Raw genomic sequence first — 18,785 nt, forward strand, 5'->3', positions numbered from 1 at the left:
GTGTGAGTGTCTTTGTCCCAGGAAGATCCGGCTGGCTGGATCTTGTGTGCGAGTATTTTTTGTTATATTATTGACTTTTTCCATTGATTGATCCCTCTGGAGAGCTCTCTCCTTGGTGCTGCCTGTGCTTTCACAGGAGAGATTAGCGTGGACTAAAGTGACAGACCTACATGGACTAGAAGACTGCTCCCATCTCTAACATCCCAGGATCTGTCATGGTGGCAGTAGAAATCATTCACAGATGTATAGAACACAAAGTAGAGCTGTTTTCACCCAAACCACAGCGCTGGCAGGAAGGGGGTGTTCCACAGCAGGGCCTGAGGGTCCATAACTGCACCGTGCAACAGCTTTGCCAGCTGTGACTCTGCCACCCCACCCTGCTGCTGGTGCACTCAGACCATCACCCTTCCAGACTTTTGCCCAGTTCTTGCCAGCCAAATCAGTCTGGAAATGCAGGCAGGAAATCTAGATGCTGCTGTGGTGTTTCTCCTGTCAAATCTGGGCAATGCTGAAGCAGGAGTAATTTCCAGCTTTTTCCAGCTGGCAGCTACTAAACGTGTGTCTGAGATTAAGAGAAGTCTGTTCAATCCAGGAGCACTTGGAACTGGGAGGTTCTGAACTGAAAAGTTCACCAGATAGCCATCAACCACCGGTGATTCCCTCTCTTGGGCCACTTTGCAGCTGTGCTGAAGGCCTCCTCACGGGAGGCCCCGGTTTGTGGAGGGGTGCTGGCACCCTGGTGCTCTGCAGCCAACTGCCCCAGCTGTTCACCCAAGTGTGTAATGGAGAAGCTTTTTGATTTTCCCTCCTTTCACAAACACTGTGCGTTTTGTTCTGCAGCATCAAAGGCTGGGAGCTCTGGAACAATGGGCGTCTGCAGGAGCCCAGAGGGAACAATGCTGTACCTAAGAAAGAGAACTTGGAAGAACAGAGAGAGCTCCCAGCTTAACAACACAATTGGCCTGGTCAGAAATCTCTGCTCAGAGATCCACACCTTGGCTCAGTCGCCTGGAGCAATTAGACTCTGCAGGGCTTTTGCTGTAGGCCAGAGCTGGCTGCAGCTCTGGGGAACTGCTGACATTTCTGGCTGATGAAATAGGACGGGGCTGTGGAGGATTAGTAGGTTTTCCCTACAAATGGGAGAATGATTTTGGCTGAAGAGCTTTTCACAGTATTTAAAGCAGCAGAATCTTCCTTGTCACTTTTGCCCCCAAACAGGAAGACTTTGCTGCTAAGCATAATACACACAAGTGTCTGCATGTGTTTCAAGAAGGTTCAGGGAATTAAAAAGCTCTGAGCACCTCCTCTGAGGCCCTGTGGACCTCACATTTTCACAGGAAAGATTCTTCCAATCTTGCATTTGACTGTGACCATGTGAGAAATGAGATTCTCTGTGTGTTCGTTCACGGGAAGGAGACAGACTTTAGCTGAGTGATCCTGGGAGGAATCCACTTCTCTGATCCCACAAATAAGCACCTCAGGTTGGATGATGTGACTCACTGCAGGCTGGAGTCTTGCTGAATGGCAAGCGGACCTGTGTTCCTCCCTGACTTCTCAATCTCCTCTCCAGTGTTGTTTGGATAACAAAGAGGGGCATCCCTGGATATTGGAGAAGTTTCCTCAGAAATGACCCAGTGGGGAGAATTGTTGGAGGAGTTTTGGCTGTAATATGCAGTCATTGCTCTGCTTTGGGACTGCAGCAGTCACTGTTAAGATCCTGCAGTGTCAAGAAAGTGCTGTCTAGATTGCAGAAAATCAGGATTTCATTTCAAGAATTCAGAAAATCAGAATTTCATTTCAAGAATTAGAGTCCTTGCAACACATCAAAGAAAGTAATCTAAACCAAGTCTGGGTCTGAGGACAGCGTAGTGATTTTTCAGCAAGTGAAAGGCAAGGAGTGGGAAAAGAACTTTCCATCTGCAAGTTCAGATGGAGTAAGCTGTACAAAGATGAGGTTATGTGGAGTGCAGATCCATACTGTGTGGTCCAAGGCTGTTACTCTGAACTCCAAAGCAGGGGCACTCACACCCAGTGGTTTCTGGGAGTGTTCTGCTGCAATCCAGAGAGGTGACTGCAACTTCTACAGATCCCAGGGAAGTCTTTAAACCTGCTAGCTTGGACACTGACAGCATTGGAACTGCAATTGCTCGGGTTTAGCCAAGGATTTACCCAGAGTCTGAGGCAGCTCCAATCTTTTGCCTTTCCTAGGTAACAGCTTATAATGACAATGAAGAAATCTATGTGCATGGAGTATCTTGCTGCCTCAGCTGTTGATGAGATTGTGGGGATGTTTTTTGGGCTGGTATTGGTCCAGGATATTTCTTCTAACTGGGCATATCTCAGGTACTCCATGTTGGTGGAGAACCTGCAGCTGCATCATTTGGGTATTTGGCATTATCTGGACTGTGAAAGCTTGTGCCTGTTCTTTGGGATTTCCATGGATGCGGGGCTCTTGTGCAGCGTGGTGATTGCATCCAGGAAAAAAACCCACACCTCCTAATAAAGAGAATTGAGCAGCCTGGATCAGTTCTATAAAGAATGCAAAACAAGCCTGGGACATCTCAGGGTAAGCTGCACTCATGGTGCCTCCTGAACCCATGTCCTGTTATTGTTGGTGTGGAACGTGGGGGTCTGGGCCAATGAAAATAAGGAAGGTGACTTGACAGACACAGATTTTATCTTTTGAGATTCGTCATGACCTTTCTTGTGTATAATAAATAAAGTTGACTCAGGAATTGGCAAGTGCCCTATAACACGCAGTCCTGGTGTTGGGACTCGGCAGAGTGTTCTGCTTAGCAATGCACTCTGTTGGCTTTGTTTGCCAAGTTCCTATTTTGGAGGTGCTGAGGGCTGAGCAGCAGCAGATGCTGAAGCCTCCTGAGGACAGGTGTGCTGGGCCCAGCACCTCTGCCCATGCTGACCCAGGCTGGGTGAAGGCCCTTTTGACTCCATGCTCATACAAGTTTTACCCCTGAGCTGTAGAAAAAGGAGTCCTGCCAAGGAGAAATCAGGGCTGTGAGTCCCGACCCCAAGCGGGCTCCCATCCTTCCACATTACTGTATAACCTGCCAGGCAGTTAAGTCAACATTGAACAATATTGCTTCCTGTGCTAATGTCTTGAGCAGCCCTGCCACACACACTGGATCCTGTGATATTAAACCCTTCCATCATCCAGAGAATTTGACTGGTTTCACAGGTGACAGGAATGGTAGCTCTGAGACTTGCCGAGTGACTCCCTGACATCCTGTCTTCTCTGTTAATGTGATTGTGAGCAATCATAGGTTTCCTGCGATTCACAGGATCCAGCCCTGCGATACACAAGGCTCCTTGCAGGCAACTGAAGATCGTGCTGCTGATTTGAAGCTGTTCTGTGCTGGTAACACATCTCATTGTGAAGTTATTCTGCAGATCCAAAAGGCATTGGGCAGAAGAGGGCTAATGTCTGCATTCCCATCCCAGAGAGGCTACTGGGGGATAGCTGCAGTTCATTCACAGGGGTTGTGACTGCCTGAAAGGCAGAGTCTCAAGAGGAGAGCACCCAGCACCAGTACAGGAGTGCTGGGCTATGTGGCATCCAGCACCCTAAAGGACAGCTGACTGCCTCCTTTCTGAGGTGCCTGCCATTTGGGAGCAGTCCAGTACTCCAAATGTTTCCTGCCTTTCTTTATATCCATGCCAAAAGCACTAACAGAATAGGGTGGAGACAAAAAAAAAAAAAAAAAAAATCTCAGACCCTCCTCAAGATCCTCCTCTAATTCCAGAAGGATCAAAATGCTAAAGGTTGCATTGGAAAAACAGAAATAGTATTTTCTCCCACCATCAGTAACTCAATGCCACAAGTAAAGCTGAGACTCAGCTGCTTGTTCTACAGCTGTGTCCTTTCTGAAGTCATGAGAAACAGCATTTTGGTTTCCTTCCAGAGGAAATACACAACAATATCCCTAACTTGCACTGAGGCCTTCCAGTCTGCTGAACAAACCCAGCTAGAATCCATCTGCAACAAAATTAAACCCAAGATCCCCTATTCCTTATGGACTGAGCCAATGCATAGGAATCAAGTATTTTAATCAGAAACACTTCCAGCTTGCTTTCTCTGAGCACTTGCTTCCCAACCAATTCTTCTCCCATCCTAAATGCTGTGTTTGCAGCTGATCCCTCCTCTCCTGCCATAAACCAGTCCTAATGTACAAGAAATTTATCCAGGATGCAGGGGCAGCCTGTGCCCTTCCATGGTTCAGAACCACCTGCACTTTCAAGGACTGCAGCAACCGTGTTCCTGTACATTTTCCCTGTGTGGCTGGAGAAGAGGACGTGTTCTCTATGCTAACAGAAGTCTCTGATTCCCTTGCAGGAGGATCTTTCCATTAGTGGTTGATTTGGAAACACTGTGTGGGACATCCAGTCCTCCCTGGGAGAGTTTAATGCCTTCTTCCCGTCAGAAGCAGGAGGCTGAATCCTGGGGTCAGGGTGTCAGCGACATGTGGCTGACACTGAACACTGAAGCCTGTGTGTCAGTCAGGTCCTGGAAGAGCTGTGCTCTGTCTGCTGCACAGACACGTTCTCGGTCTCCAAAGGGAGGTCCTTGAGGACAGAGCTATGAATTCAGTGTTTTCCAGGTGGCTGTGTTCTCTCCATGCCAGATGAATCCCAGCACTGTGAAATGTGTCCCTGTTCCTCTTCCTAAAGAGATGCATCTGCTGATGTCAACTTCCAGGTGAGGACACACAGGAACCTGCTCTCCCTCAGCATCTGTGGCCTTTGGCCTCTGCTAGTAGTCAGGCATCCCAAGAAAACTGGAAGTGACCTAAAACTCTTTTTTGCTAACCCTTGGCCAATGTTGCAGATAGAGAAGTAATGGCAGTTTTCCAGCAGGTGAGACCCTCCAGGCCAGCCAAGCAGACAAGAAAAATAAACACAGGAAATAGCATCCATGCAATAAGATAACAGAGAAAGGAGAGGCTGGGAGAGCTTTCTGCTGCTTGTGTGTCGGGGGGAAACCCAGAGCTTGGAGCTCTCTCCAACAGGAGCAAGCAGATGTTGAACCTCAGCACAAAGGAAGGAGAGGAGAGGAGAGGAGAGGAGAGGAGAGGAGAGGAGAGGAGAGGAGAGGAGAGGAGAGGAGAGGAGAGGAGAGGAGAGGAGAGGAGAGGAGAGGAGAGGAGAGGAGAGGAGAGGAGAGGAGAGGAGAGGAGAGGAGAGGAGAGGAGAGGAGAGGAGAGGAGAGGAGAGGAGAGGAGAGGAGAGGAGAGGAGAGGAGAGGAGAGGAGAGGAGAGGAGAGGAGAGGAGAGGAGAGGAGAGGAGAGGAGAGGAGAGGAGAGGAGAGGAGAGGAGAGGAGAGGAGAGGAGAGGAGAGGAGAGGAGGGGAGGGGAGAGGAGGGGAAGGGAGGGGAGGGGAGGGGAGGGGAGGGGAGGGGAGGGGAGGGGAGGGGAGGACAGGAGAGGACAGGAGAGGACAGGAGAGGACAGGAGAGGACAGGAGGTTTCTGCTTTGCCCAGACAGAGCAGGAGTTGCTCTACAGGGTACGGTGTCGGTGGAATGAAGATCTCAGGTCTAGATGTGGGGTGAGTTAATGCTTTGCACAGGGCAGAGACTCTGATCAGCTCTGCTCTATTTTTCTGTCTCAAAAGCAGTTCTCAGTCTTGGTGCTGATGGAAATTCTGCCGTGTCTCACCTGTGAAACCCACTCCCTGAACTCTTCCCTTTGTGTCCTGTCCCTCCAGATCCAATGGGCTTATCAGAGCCTTCACATTGCTCAGTTTATCCCTGGTGGAAAGGCAGAGCAGTACTGTGGTGAGGCATCTGCTGGCTCCATCCCTGTGCTCAGTGAGATGGAGAAACCACCTGTGGTGCCCAAAATAGCCCGTGCCTGGGCAATCCAATCCAAGTGGTGTTGATAGTGCTGGGGGATTCCCATGCCTCATAAAGAGGCTTTTGTTAGGAGGATCTAAACTGAGCTCGAGGCCTTGCCAGCTGTGGAGAGAAGCAGATGGATCTCAGTATAAAAATAGATGGAAGCAGACTGGTTCTGCCTCTTTTCTTCACCAGCTCAAAGTACAGTCCCAGAGGTGCCTGGTCAGCAGAACCAGAGCAGAGAACTGGGTGCTTTGCAGCTGCCAGTCTGCCTGGAGCCCATTAGCTATTGTCAGAGACAGAAATTTATCTCTCCTCAGTGCCATTGCCTTACAGCTGCCGTGTGGACAATCTTGTTTGCTCGCAGCTGTTGGCAGCATGTTACATCCCATTTCCCTGGGGCAATAAAAGCAGGAGAATGGGACATTTCTGTGAGACACCATGTCCCTAAAAGGGGTATTAGTCTGTGGCTATGTCCTCTGAGATCTCTGTTCAGCACTTTAGGAAATGTGCTGAAGATTTGCACCAGTGTGTCAGGGGCTGTTCCAATAGCTGACTGGTAGATTTTGCAGCATCTAAGACCTTTGTATACTGCACATGGAAATCTCACCTTTTCCTAACCCCAGCTGCAGGGGAGACATTTCGGACTGGTATTGTCTCTGTTGGTCCAAGTGACTTGGCTGCTTGTTCCAATGCCAAAAGTTCATGCTAACACTCTGAGGTTAAAACACCTTCCAAAGGCATCTAAGACTCATCAACCTTGGTTTCATATGTGGATTAAAAGGGGATGTCCCCTGTGGGTACCTCCAGGTCCAGTTGTTCATCCCAGCATTTTCCATCTATGATTAGAATTTTTTCAACTCTAAAATATGATGGTTCTTGTGCGCAAAAGCATTTGAGAGGCTGCACCAATATTCAGTACAGGCAGGACATGTCCCTGTCAGTCCATCAGTCCCGTGTTTGTACAAAATCCCCTTCTCAGCTGGCATCCCCACTCCATCCCTCCCTGCTAACTGAATAAGGAGCACACAGATGTTTCCTGAAGGGGCTTTCTAAAGGCACTAATTTGATACACACAGGGCATCTTCCTGTAATGAATGTTCCTGAGGTAAGGTAATTGAAGCTGACTCTGCCTAGGTGGGTGGGGGCAATAGGGCAGCATTGCTGGCAGAGATCATGGGATGAATAGAAGAAAATTTATTGTTCCAATAAATGCAAAGGTGTTGTCTCTCCTTGCTCCCCAACTTCTGTGCTGTGTTTTGAAGGTGGTTGCACTCTTCTCCTACTCACTTTTTTTTCATTTCATCTTGTGAATCTGTCCTGTACCATTTTTATTTTTAGTTTTTTGTTTCTTTGCTGGTTTCTCCTCCTCTCCCTCACATTCTCCTGCTTCCTGAAAAGCTGTGTGCTGTGGTGTGTCAGGCAGAGACCCTGAGGCTGGCCATACCTCTCTACACTGGCATCCAAGGATCAAGTTGATTCCCTGATATTTCTTTGTGCCAAATAGCAGCAAGAGGGGAAGAGGGAGAAAGGAAGAGCACCATTGGGAGAAACCAGGTCAGAGGCTGAGGTGGATGTGCAAATGGGGCCCTTTGGATAAGAAATTTCCAAAAGGCTGCAGATAGCTTCTCATCAGGAATATTCTCCTTGATCACAGACCCCAGTGCTCTCATTTGGTGCTGGGAGTCAGGAAATAGTGGCAACATTGAGCCTTTCCACTTATTTACAGCATTTCCTTTTGCTTGCTGGGGAGCAGAAAGGGTTGTCTAAAGGGCTTGTGTTTTATCTGAATAAGTTTAATTTGCCGAGTAGAGGCATTTGCTGTTCCTATACCTTGGGAAGCACATGGTGGGGGAAAGGTGACTTCTGCAGCCCAGGGACTGGGGTTTTTCCTCACACATCTGGAAAGCCTGGATTGACAGAACTGCTGACAAGAACCCACGGGTAACATGCCAGTAAACAGACTAGGAAGCATCTGCCCTGCATTTCAATAGTGTAAACTTGACATTTAACCCCTGACTGCTTCTTTTTTTTAGCTGCTTAATGTTTGGTACTTACAGGAATGTTTCAGACACTAAATTGATGGATTTCAGCTCACAAAATATTTTATCTCTAGTGACTGTCATGAGAAGTCTCTACACTTCATGGGGGAGCTCAGTGTTGCTTCCACTTTCGATGGTGAGATGCTGGGATCTGGTGGGATGGAGCCTTCACAGGAAATTCCAGCAGCACTGCAGGAAAGGTGGGATCAAAACTGGGGGTTCCAGCAGTCCAGTCCAGACCTCACTGCCATCTCCACATCTCCAGTGAAATCCTAGATACAAACCAGAACCAGGGTTAAACGTGTGCTGTGATCACTGTGTGCTTGGTGTAGCACAGCAGGGGAAATACAGCCCCTCTTAAGCCCCTGATTTGGGCATTAACGTGGTCTAATAATTCAGCAGCATTTGAACCATAAGTACAGCATGTGTGTAGTGCTACCTCCATTTTTCCAGGTGGCCACCGGGGGTCATTTCTACTTTTGTTTTGGGTTGTTGAACTGGGACAGGATGGTCGAGCCGAGAACAGGAGCAGTGAGTGCTCCCTCTGCTGTCTGTGGTCTTTCAAGTTCCTGGCTAATCTGGTCCCTGCTCAGATTCAATGATTTGCGAGCCGGGAGATGACACTGGAAGCTGTTTGGTCTGCAGATGATTATGTAAACGACCCATCAAATACATGTATTGCTGTTTATATGCAAAGCCCAGTGTGACTCACAGCCTGTGTGTGACTGTGAATTCAGGTTTGGATGGAGCCAACACCACAATGAGAAGGGATGGATGTGTTGGTTTTTTGTATTCAACTGAGGATGGACTGGACTGGGGGACACTCATGCAAGTGGTCTTTCCTCAGGAGGTGACACCTGTGATGTGTCATCCTGTGTGAGACGAGAGGAAATAAAATCCTGTTCACATCTGGGGAGAAATCTCAGGTCTGTAAAGCGGCTCCTTCTGTGGACTCCTCTGATGGTTTATTTCAGGCAGGTTTCTTCAGTTTTAAAGGAGAGAATGATGGAGACAGACCAGGACATGACTTGACTCAGCATCAAGACTAAGGCCCTTAGGGAGGTGCCAGAAGTCGAGGGGGAATGGGGCAATCACAAAGGATTTTTAAAAGCAATTAAGCAATTTAAGAGCAAAAGTGCTTCTAAATTACTCTGAATGTTGGGATTATGAAGCTTATTAACCCTGGTCCTTATTTGCTTGGGAGAAGACAGAAAACATTCTGGCTATCTGAACTGGGCAGTGCCTTGCCAGAGAGCAGCAGCAAGTTGTGGGGCAGCCCTTCCCTTTGCCTTGGACTTGGGTGGTTTCTCACTCCATGTTTATGCTTTTTGCTTTTGGAGGATCTTCCCCTTTGTTTGCTTGCTTTGTGGGTTTTTTTTGTCCCCTCGGCACTGTCTATTTGTAAACCACATTCTGGAATTGTGCTCAGGAAGACATTCCTGTGTTTCTCGGCTGTAACATAATCGATCCTTTGTTATGGTATTTCACTTAGTTCAGGTACTCCTGAAGGATGAGCAACTGTGGTCAGAATCAACAAGGTTTTCTGGCTGTGATTGTTCACTGGCCTGGCAACTAATAAAAGTGCTATTTTTCTTTACCTTGGTTAAACTGCAAACATGTCCCTGCATGCACAAGCGTGGAGGTTCAGTAAACCCAAAGGGCTCATTGTTAAGCAAGGTAAGTCGTCCTGAGAGGCTGGGCATTAGATGGTTTCTACATTTAAGAAAGGAAATTACATTAAATATCTTTGGTGTTGTTGTTAAGTTTAGCTCTTGCTTTGTTAACAGCTGTACACATTAAACAAGTTAAATAAAATATAGAGTTAAAAAATGAGATGTAGAAACAAGACAAAGGAAGAACAGAAACAAGCAGCAATCTGATCATGTATCTGAGCTCATCCAGACCATATGGAAGCTGTGAATTGTAAGCAGGCAACTGAAAGAAAAAAATGGTAGTAATTTTAGAAGTTTTGTTCAAGTTTATGAAAGTAAGTGAGAACAGACTTAAAGGCCAAGTACATGTGGATGAGGGAAGCTGAATCACTGGCGAGTCAGAGGCAGGAAGAAAGAGGTGGATGCGAAGGTCAGGACTGAGAAGGGCTATTGCCAGGGATATGAATATTTTGTCTAATGCATAAAAAGATGGAAAGGTGAAGAAAGGCCAAAGGCATATCAGTTATTTACAAATTGCACTATGTCTTCCTCTGCCCAATTTCAGCCATTGTGTGGAGCAGGCAGCAAAGCATGTGCATGCTGCATCCATCCATCTTCTTAAGAGCTGGGTCAAATTGCACAATCTTTAGGAATATCATTTGCAGGCAGCTCTTATTGCTGCTCCCAGCCTCTATCCAGTAATCTGTGGCTCCAGGGGCTGGGCACATTTTGAAACTGTGGTGAGACAGAAAGTATTTGTATGCTGCTGCTCCTCTCACCTTAATATTCTATTATTCTGCTTTACATCACTGCTTTGTAAGTAAGCATTCCTCCAGGACTGGTAATTCAAGATCTTGTGATTCAACATGACTAGAGCATGATTCTTTGTACCTGCAGGAAGTGAGGGATCTTTCCACTCAGATTTTGCTTATATCCTTGGGGAGAGCTTCCACTCTGAAAATTACAGTTTTGTATATACAGAGCTTCCCAGTGGTTTGGTTTCTGAAGAGATCTTGCTTGCGGTGGAAAATCACCTATGCTAGAAGGAAGCTTTGAAGATCTGCAACAGTTAAAATGAAATTAGGCACACAAAGTGACCAGAGAGGCACAGACCTCAACAGATGTGATAGTATATCACTTTTTGTACACTGAATACAAGGTCCAAGTGAATCTCTGAAGTGTTGCAATTCCTCAGGACCACAGCCTAACTGGATGTTGTTTTGCAATGCTGAGCAGCCCTTCAGTGTAATTGCTTCTTCCCTCCCAAAGCCTGAACATCTGGATTTGTGGTGAAAAAAACAATCCAGCAAGAAAGGGCATGGTACTCCTGTGGATTAGAAGAGATACCAGATATGGTCTGAGTTACAGCACAGGTAAGACACTCTGGCATCCCCCAACTGTCCCATCCCTCAGTTCCACTGCTGCTCTCCTCTGTTGGGAGCTGCTGCTCACAGGGATGGCTCCTCAGCCAAAACATCTCCCGGAGCTCCTCTGCTATCATCTAAATGGTGACCCATCAGCCACTTTCAGTGGGAACTACTGATAACAGCCTCTATCATTTTGCCCTAATATCAATTTGTTAATTACCTTTCTGTGTTTTAGGTGTACGTTGGTGAATTTTCACCTCCCACTGCCCACCTCTCTGGGGAGAACATACAACCTGTGTGTAACAAGATCATAAAAACTCTATAGCTGAAGGGGATGCAACAGTCATTGAGGCCACTGTCTCTTCCTGGGACAATTATGAATTTTGGTGCCTCTTGAAGGAGCTATACTGACCCTACTCACACATCTTCACCCCTGCCTGAAGTGTCTGCTAATGCTCTGTGGAGTCAGGGTGAGGAGTGTGGATGTATGGGCAGGCAGTGTTCTTCACTGCTCCTTCTGATTCACACAGGAGGCTGTGCTAGAGGGGCTTCCCAGGGCACAGCCTGGCTTGATGGAGGCTTTAAAAAATATCCAATTTTATTCAGTTCCTGGAACTGAGCTGATGCTGGTGACTGTCATTATACCGGGCCCAGGAGGAACTGAACTGTGTCGACATCTTTGTGAGTGACACGCTTGTGACTGCTCCCATTGTAGAACAGAGGACAAAGGGTGAGTGAGCAGATAGCAAAAGTCTCCAGGCATGCAAATAAAGGGGGGGGGGGGGGTATACATTTTTTCCAAAAACATTTATTTTTGGTATGTAAAAAAAGGGTCCTTTGTTCAGGGTATTTCTCACCCAGAGTTGCATCTTGGAGAAAAGCAAGAGCTGGTGCTCATGTTGTTGCTGGTGATTAAGAATTCCCACAGGAGACCCTGTGTATCTTTGACGTAGGCTCATTCCTCTGTGTGCTGGCTGCCTCCATCCCCATCCGTGAGGCTTTCTCTGTCTCTCTGTCTCTCTCTTCTCCCATTGCCTTCTGCCCCTACCAACTTGAAACAGCATCTTTTGAAAAATCTTTGTTGACACAAACTGTCTTAGTTGTAGAAGCTGCAGGGGTTGGGAAGGCTCCTCAGGCAAAGAAAGTCCTTGGGGTCATGGAAACCAGCCAGGAATTTCTGCTCTCCCATTCCCAGGGGCATGAGGAGCCCGCAGAGGAAAAGCAAAGGTGGCCATTTCCTCAGTTTAAATGTCATTGACCTGAATTGCAGATGTTTTCCAAGACTTTTTAAGATCAAGAGAGCAGTTTTGGAAATATAACTGGTATCTTGATGGAAGATAATTTCAAATTATAGAGTTCTATAAAACAATAAGGGAAATTTTTATTTGAAAAGAAAGCATTATCACTATCTTTTTCAAGTCTTCAGAGCTTTTCTTTATCATGCCTGATACATGTGTGCAGCTTGTTCATTGAGGGAGCTGGATATTAAATGGCCAGATATTATTTCTTGAAAGTATGAACACAGAATATCAAGACAGTCTAAAATGTTAGCTGTGTGCTGTAGGATCACTGAGGATAGTGTGTTACTTAGAAGGAGAAAGGAGGTGACAGTGGGACTAAAGCTGCCTCTTTTCTGTAAGGGTGATATTTTAACAGCTCTCATGGGAGGAAGGACATGTTCAACCTAATAGGATAATGGAATAAAATGTTGAACATATCAGCTTTGACACAGACCATCTGGTGGCTGTAGACACAAATAACCTAAGGAAAACAAATTTGAAATGTTTCAGGAAATGGCTATATGCATGCAGCACAGTGGGGGGGCAGCAGGGTGCCTGTGTGTAGAAGAAAAGAGATAAAAGCCCCTCTCTTTGGCTGTGGGAAGAGTGTCTCACTCATTCCTGGAAAGGACTACATTCCATCCTTAATGATATTTGGGCTATAAATTTTGTACTGTCATCTCCTCTGGACCCACAGAACTCTGCACTGTGAGGTTGGACAAAGGTCTCATATGGAGTCTAGCTGGTAAACAGAAAAATCCCCAAAGCCAAAGAAAGAATCTTCCTACAGTTACTGCTGGAAATTTGCTCAGAAATTGTTGGTATGGTAACTATTACTCAGCAGGGAAATTATCTCCACCAGTAGGTCATCCACAACCTCTTCTCTTCTTTCTTTCTACTGCCTTTGTTTTTTAACACATCCTGTCTTCTCATCTCTGTCTAACCAGTTAAATTCCAGCGACTTGCATGCTGCTCAAGTCAAGGTACGTGTTGTGTCCTGGTATCACAATCCCGGACTCCTAAACCCCGGCAAGCTCGGTGGATTGTGATAAGGTCCAAAAGAAGTGGGGTGGCGACAGAGGGCTGATAAAGGATCATGTGGGGTCTTTAGGGTTGGCAGTCCCGAAGCACTTTTATTGTACGAAGGCAACCGGCACCACAAGACAGAGAACAAAGAAATGTGAGCCTTTTTAAAGAGGGGTGGTACAAAAATCAGCAACCAATCAGTAACTTTCAGGGGTGGGATATGGGATCACCCCATAAGGGGAGAACCAATCAGGGAAAACATGAAGGTGTGATTTGAAGATATTGCCAAATGGGGAACAGAGTTGGGGAGAACATTCCAGAACTGGGAGGTGGGTATGGGATGATGGACATGGGGTGGGCGAGGGATGAGATAACAGTTGGGTTTGACAGACATGGGGGCTGAACCATGGATGGGGTTTGGGGGAATAAACCATTTTTCAGGGGATACCACATCCTGAGGCACCACGAGAGCTGTTCAGTGTCTGCAGCCTGGCTGGCCACACTTCAATGTGCTGTGTGACCACCCAGAGGCATCACTCCCATCACTCTGGGTTCCCTCTGCTGTGGCTGGGAACGTGTCTCCAATGACAGCATCAGTGACATAAATGGCTAAAGAGCCTTTAAAAGATGCTGAAAATACCCAAGATCTTGCAGAGGCAAATCAATCCTTGCAGATCCCCTCTTGCCTTGGTGGGCAGGTGCTGTCTCTCATCTGCAAGTTTTTGATTTGTGCTATTTGAAGTCTGCAGACATTTGTATGGGCTCGGGAAGGACAGCAGAACGTGTTACCCTCTTCACACATACACCTCCCTTCTTCCTCATGTGCCAGCAGCACGTCAGCAGCAAGTATCACTTTCCTGTGCAGGAATGGCTCTGATAAAAGGTACACTAATAAGATATACTCCATTGATGAGTTATTTCTGGCACAGACAGAGCTGGAAGGAAGTCAGCATTACACACAGACACTCTTTGGCCTGGGAAGGTCTGAGAACCCTTTAAACTCTTGGCTCAGAAATGGCTCTTTTCCTTTTATCTAGGAGATTTTCCCTTTCCTGTTGAGTTAATTAAACTTCTGTTTTGTCTTCCTCATGCCCTTTTGCCAGGATCTAGGCTGTTCATGAAGACACCAGTTCAATAACCATCATTTAGAGTGTCAAGCTTATGTTAGTCCTGTTTGTTTGCCAAGTGCAGCTGCAGCCGTCTGCCCAATTTCACATGTTGCTGTGAGCCAGAGATACTGGTCTTGACTACACAAATGTGCTGTTGAGGCCTCACAGCGTCCCTTCCATGAGCTGTCCTTAAAAGATGGTAAGTTTTGTTGTCTTCCCACTTCTCTGAAAAAAGGGCTTGTTTACACCAAACAACTGATTTGGGTTGCAGTGGAGTCTGCAGTTCAAGTGAGATATTACTTCTGGTTAGCACCTTGTATTCTCAGTAATATCACAGATATTCTCACTGTGGAATCAGAGTATGTTACTCAGAAATAAATTCTACAGCAGATCAGGTTATTCTCAAGCAGAAATTTCCATGCTGGGTGTCAGTGAGAGTGTATAAAACCTCTGAAATCCTGAGAGACTATGTCTGGGTGTCAGGGGTATGGATCAACTCATTGGGCAAATTCAGTTGAAGGGCAGAAGCCCCTTTCTTAGCACAAAATTGTGCTCCCACATCAAGGTGCTGCAGATGGATCCCACAGAGGCTCCCTTTTTTCTTCCCTTTCCTGCCACTGAAATCACTCGGCAGGTCTAGTTCCTTCTGGTCAGTGGGAGCTGTGAGTTGAAGGTTTTGGTGAGAGACTACTGAGGAAGTATTTTAATGTGGGGAATGTCCTGTCTTTGGGCCAGTCTGTGTAATCTGCCCTGGAAGTCCTTTGTACAGGGCCTGTATGAGAGATCTAACACGTTTTCCCTAATAATTGTAGTGGTGGGAAGGGTCTCATCCTCTGTGAGAGAGAGCCTTACTGTAGTTTCCTCAATCTCAGCATGAATGCCTTCCCAGAAAAGCAAGGTGTTGACTGTTAGTAGATGCTGCTGTGCCTTTTGTGCTATCAAGTGTGAAACTAAAGATTAAAGTAGCACTGTATTGACTGCTGTGTGCAGGTTTTGACCTGCCCAAAAAATACTCAGTGCCTATCCTAAAAGTTACCCATTTGGTGTCCAGTTCAGTGGGCAAGCTCTGAAAATAAACCTCTCCAAGGTCCTTGTTGAGTTGCTTTGAATATCATCAAACCCCAAACCATACAAGTGCGAGCCAGGGCAATGTATTGAATCATCTAATACCACTTTGCCACTGGCCAAGCTATTAACCAAAGCTTTCACCTGGAAAATAATGGGTCTTGGGGCCATCTAATAGCTCACCTCGAATAATTTGCAGATTTTTGCATGAAATAATTTTTCAATTACTTTTTCCCCCTTAAAGGCAATGTAATTCTGCATTTGGTTTTAACTTGGGTCTGAGGTAGCTGTTTGTGATAACATTACAATCAGATCCTTTATACAGGGTTAAATGACAGAAAATTGTCCTTTTCAGAATTTCAAACAAGCTCCCATTCCTTTTAATATGATATCCCTTATCAAATGCTTTCCCAAAGTTCATACAATTCACACAGAGCTTCCGCTCAGAGGGGAACTCCTTGAGGATTTTGAAGTGAGCCCTGTGCTAAATTCAAGCCCATCTTTCCCAAAATCAGATTACTCAATTCCAGATTAGATGTTTGCCAATTCCATTATCTAACAATATTCTTGACAGGAACCTGGCAGTATAGAAACGTCATGTTCCAGACTCTTCCTCACCTCTCCAGGTCTTACACTTTGAAATACCTAACTTCTGCAAGGATTGAAACAAAAGATCTTTCTCCTCCTGTGAGGGGAGGGACATCTTCCTCTTCCCAGATTATACCTAAAATTCACACGTTTTGGTATAGACTATTATACCGCTTTGATGAAGGATTAGAACACTATTTATAGTAGGTGCTTAAAACCGGGCTTCCTGAACCCGTGGAAAACAAATGCGCCAGATTTTATTCTTTTGTTCTTTTAATAAACTGTCCGTGAGATTCATCCCCTCCCCTCCTTTCCTGCTGGTTTACTTGCATTCTTATATGTTCAGTGTTTTTCTCTTCTGTCTTTGTTCCAGTTTATCAGCAATTTACACACAGTTGTTTCCCAGACTCCATGATTTCAAGAGCAAAAATAACACTGACCTTTTGAGCCCATGAGCAATCTTGTTGGTGGTAATTTAGCAGAAAGTTACAGTAATGAACAAGAACTCTGCTCTTAAATGTTAGGTCACTAAATGGGTTTTACGAGTCTTTATTACTTCTTTAATGCACTTCCTGTGCACCAGGGAGACAGCCATATTCCAGGGGCGGATGAAGTTTTTAATTGACAAAGTAGCCAATTTGTGAATCTCTTCTGCGTTAAAGATACGTTTTCAGGTGTGATTCAGTCAAAGCAATGAAGGAAAATATTTCCAGCTAGAAAGACAACATCACTAACAACAGAAGGAATCTTCCAAAGATATATTAACTCTGAAAACTGTGAGCTGGGCTTTTCCTGTGGGAGGGAGGGGAGAGTGGCTAAAAACTTAGATTTCACTGCCCAGATTTGGGGCTGCCTGGGGACTGCTTTGGTCCCAGGCATGCCTGAGACCAGACAAAATGTATTGTCAACAATAAACTTCCTCAGTTTTCAGCCACTTCCCCTCACCCAGCCTTCAGAACAGCAGGAAGCCAAAAGCAGAGGACACAAAGCCAGCTAGATGATTTTATAATTTGGCTCTGCTGCCAAATAGATAGGCATAGGTGATTGTACCTATGGCTGTTGCAGAGTTCACAGCTAAGACAGGCTTAATCTAAATGGAAGCTGGAATTTTCCATCCATATCAAAATCCTCAACTTCACTTTGGCTTAAGTTTACATACAGACTCATTTCTAAAACCAGTAACAGTGCTTGTGAGGATTTAAGTAGAATTAGGAAGAGAGCTTTGTGTGTAAAGGCAAAAACGCAAACCCCAAAAGCCCCACCAGAGTTAAGTGTCATTAGCAAGAGGTCATGTTAAAGCAGAGAATTTTGGTTTTCCTGCATCACATCACCTTTAAACCAAAGCAGGAGAGACAGGAAGGTTACCAACTCCCTTCTTTTGGCTGTGTATTAAGGAGCCTGAAGCTAGTGTTTTATCTTCCCTCTGTATTTAAGACCTTCTCTCCTACACTTCTATTATGCTAATTCCCCTTCACTGCCTGTCTCTTACACTTGAAATGTTTTGAATCAGGTGTGTTTCAAGATAATTGTGTTACATTTCCACATGAGGCAAGGGAATTTGTCTTTGAAGTGAAGCAATGTAAAGACCTGATTGCAGTAGAATTCAGTACTTTATCTTGTGGCCACTGGAAAAGGACATTGTAGAAGATAATTTTAAAGGGTACTGCAGCATTAAAAAGCAAGTTTAGACAGAGCACCAACATCATGTGCCCTTGCAGGACACATCTGTGTCCACCCAAACCCCTTGACAGGTGTTAATGACCAGCAGCATGACATTGGGGTATCTGAGGCAGCTACTGGATTAGGGACATGAGATATTAATTTATTTAGCTGCTCCGGGGAACTCTGTGACCAATTTCAAGGACTGACAGGGAAGAAGGTGTCAGAAACATGATTCACATGATGATAGTAGCAGGGTTTGTAAGAAGCTGGGTGTTTCAGAGGGAGTACATATGCCTGCTGCTGCCTTAGGGAGGACAGATAGAAATGCTGCCTCTAATCCTGCTACAAGCACTGATTTGTGATGCTGTTCAGCCTTTCTCCTATCTTGGGCTACAGTGGAAAGACTCTGTTTGTTTGTTTAAATTTTTTCTTGGGTCTGTCCCAATTTTAGCCTGAACTCCAGATATTTGGCTCTGAAATTCATTCTCCAGGGTGCTTCTGACTAATGCCAGGGTGCTATTGTGGGGTTTTACAGGAACTCTTGAGAACAGTGCTGCAGCACAGAGCTGTGGACCAGCACTACCAAAGCCCAGTTTTAGCAATGCAGGGTTTCAGCACAGAAACACAGGAGAACTGTTTCTGTACAGATTGCACTGTGTGGTCCTGAGTTCTACACCCCACTTCATGGACCACCCTGACTGAGGCCAATGGAGATGAAAAGCATGTGCACTTCAGAACTGTTTTGCAGGAATTTTCCCTTGTTTTGAAGTGCTTTTGTTCCATAAAATACTTATTTTCCTCTAAATCAGTTATTACAGTTTGGGTTCATACCAAAAGGCTCAGCTGTTTCCCAAAATATTTACTTGGTCCAGGTAATGCAAGAAGTTTAAATACAGAGGTTTAAGGAAGTCAGAATCAGAACTGAGATCTGGATTCAAGCATCCTACTTAACAGATAATTGCACTGACTGAGGTGGAACATTCAGACTTAAATCCAAGCCCTCTAATATGCTTTGTCTGGGATATGGAAGGCATCTTCCTTTATTAGGTTACTTTCCTGCTCAACATTAACATTTCGTGCTTTGAAGGTTTATTGTGTTGGCTGGAGTTATACCTTTATATACACACAGTCCCTATGGAATA

Source organism: Prinia subflava, chromosome 19 (genome assembly GCF_021018805.1).
Source record: "Prinia subflava isolate CZ2003 ecotype Zambia chromosome 19, Cam_Psub_1.2, whole genome shotgun sequence".
Classification (NCBI taxonomy): domain Eukaryota; kingdom Metazoa; phylum Chordata; class Aves; order Passeriformes; family Cisticolidae; genus Prinia; species Prinia subflava.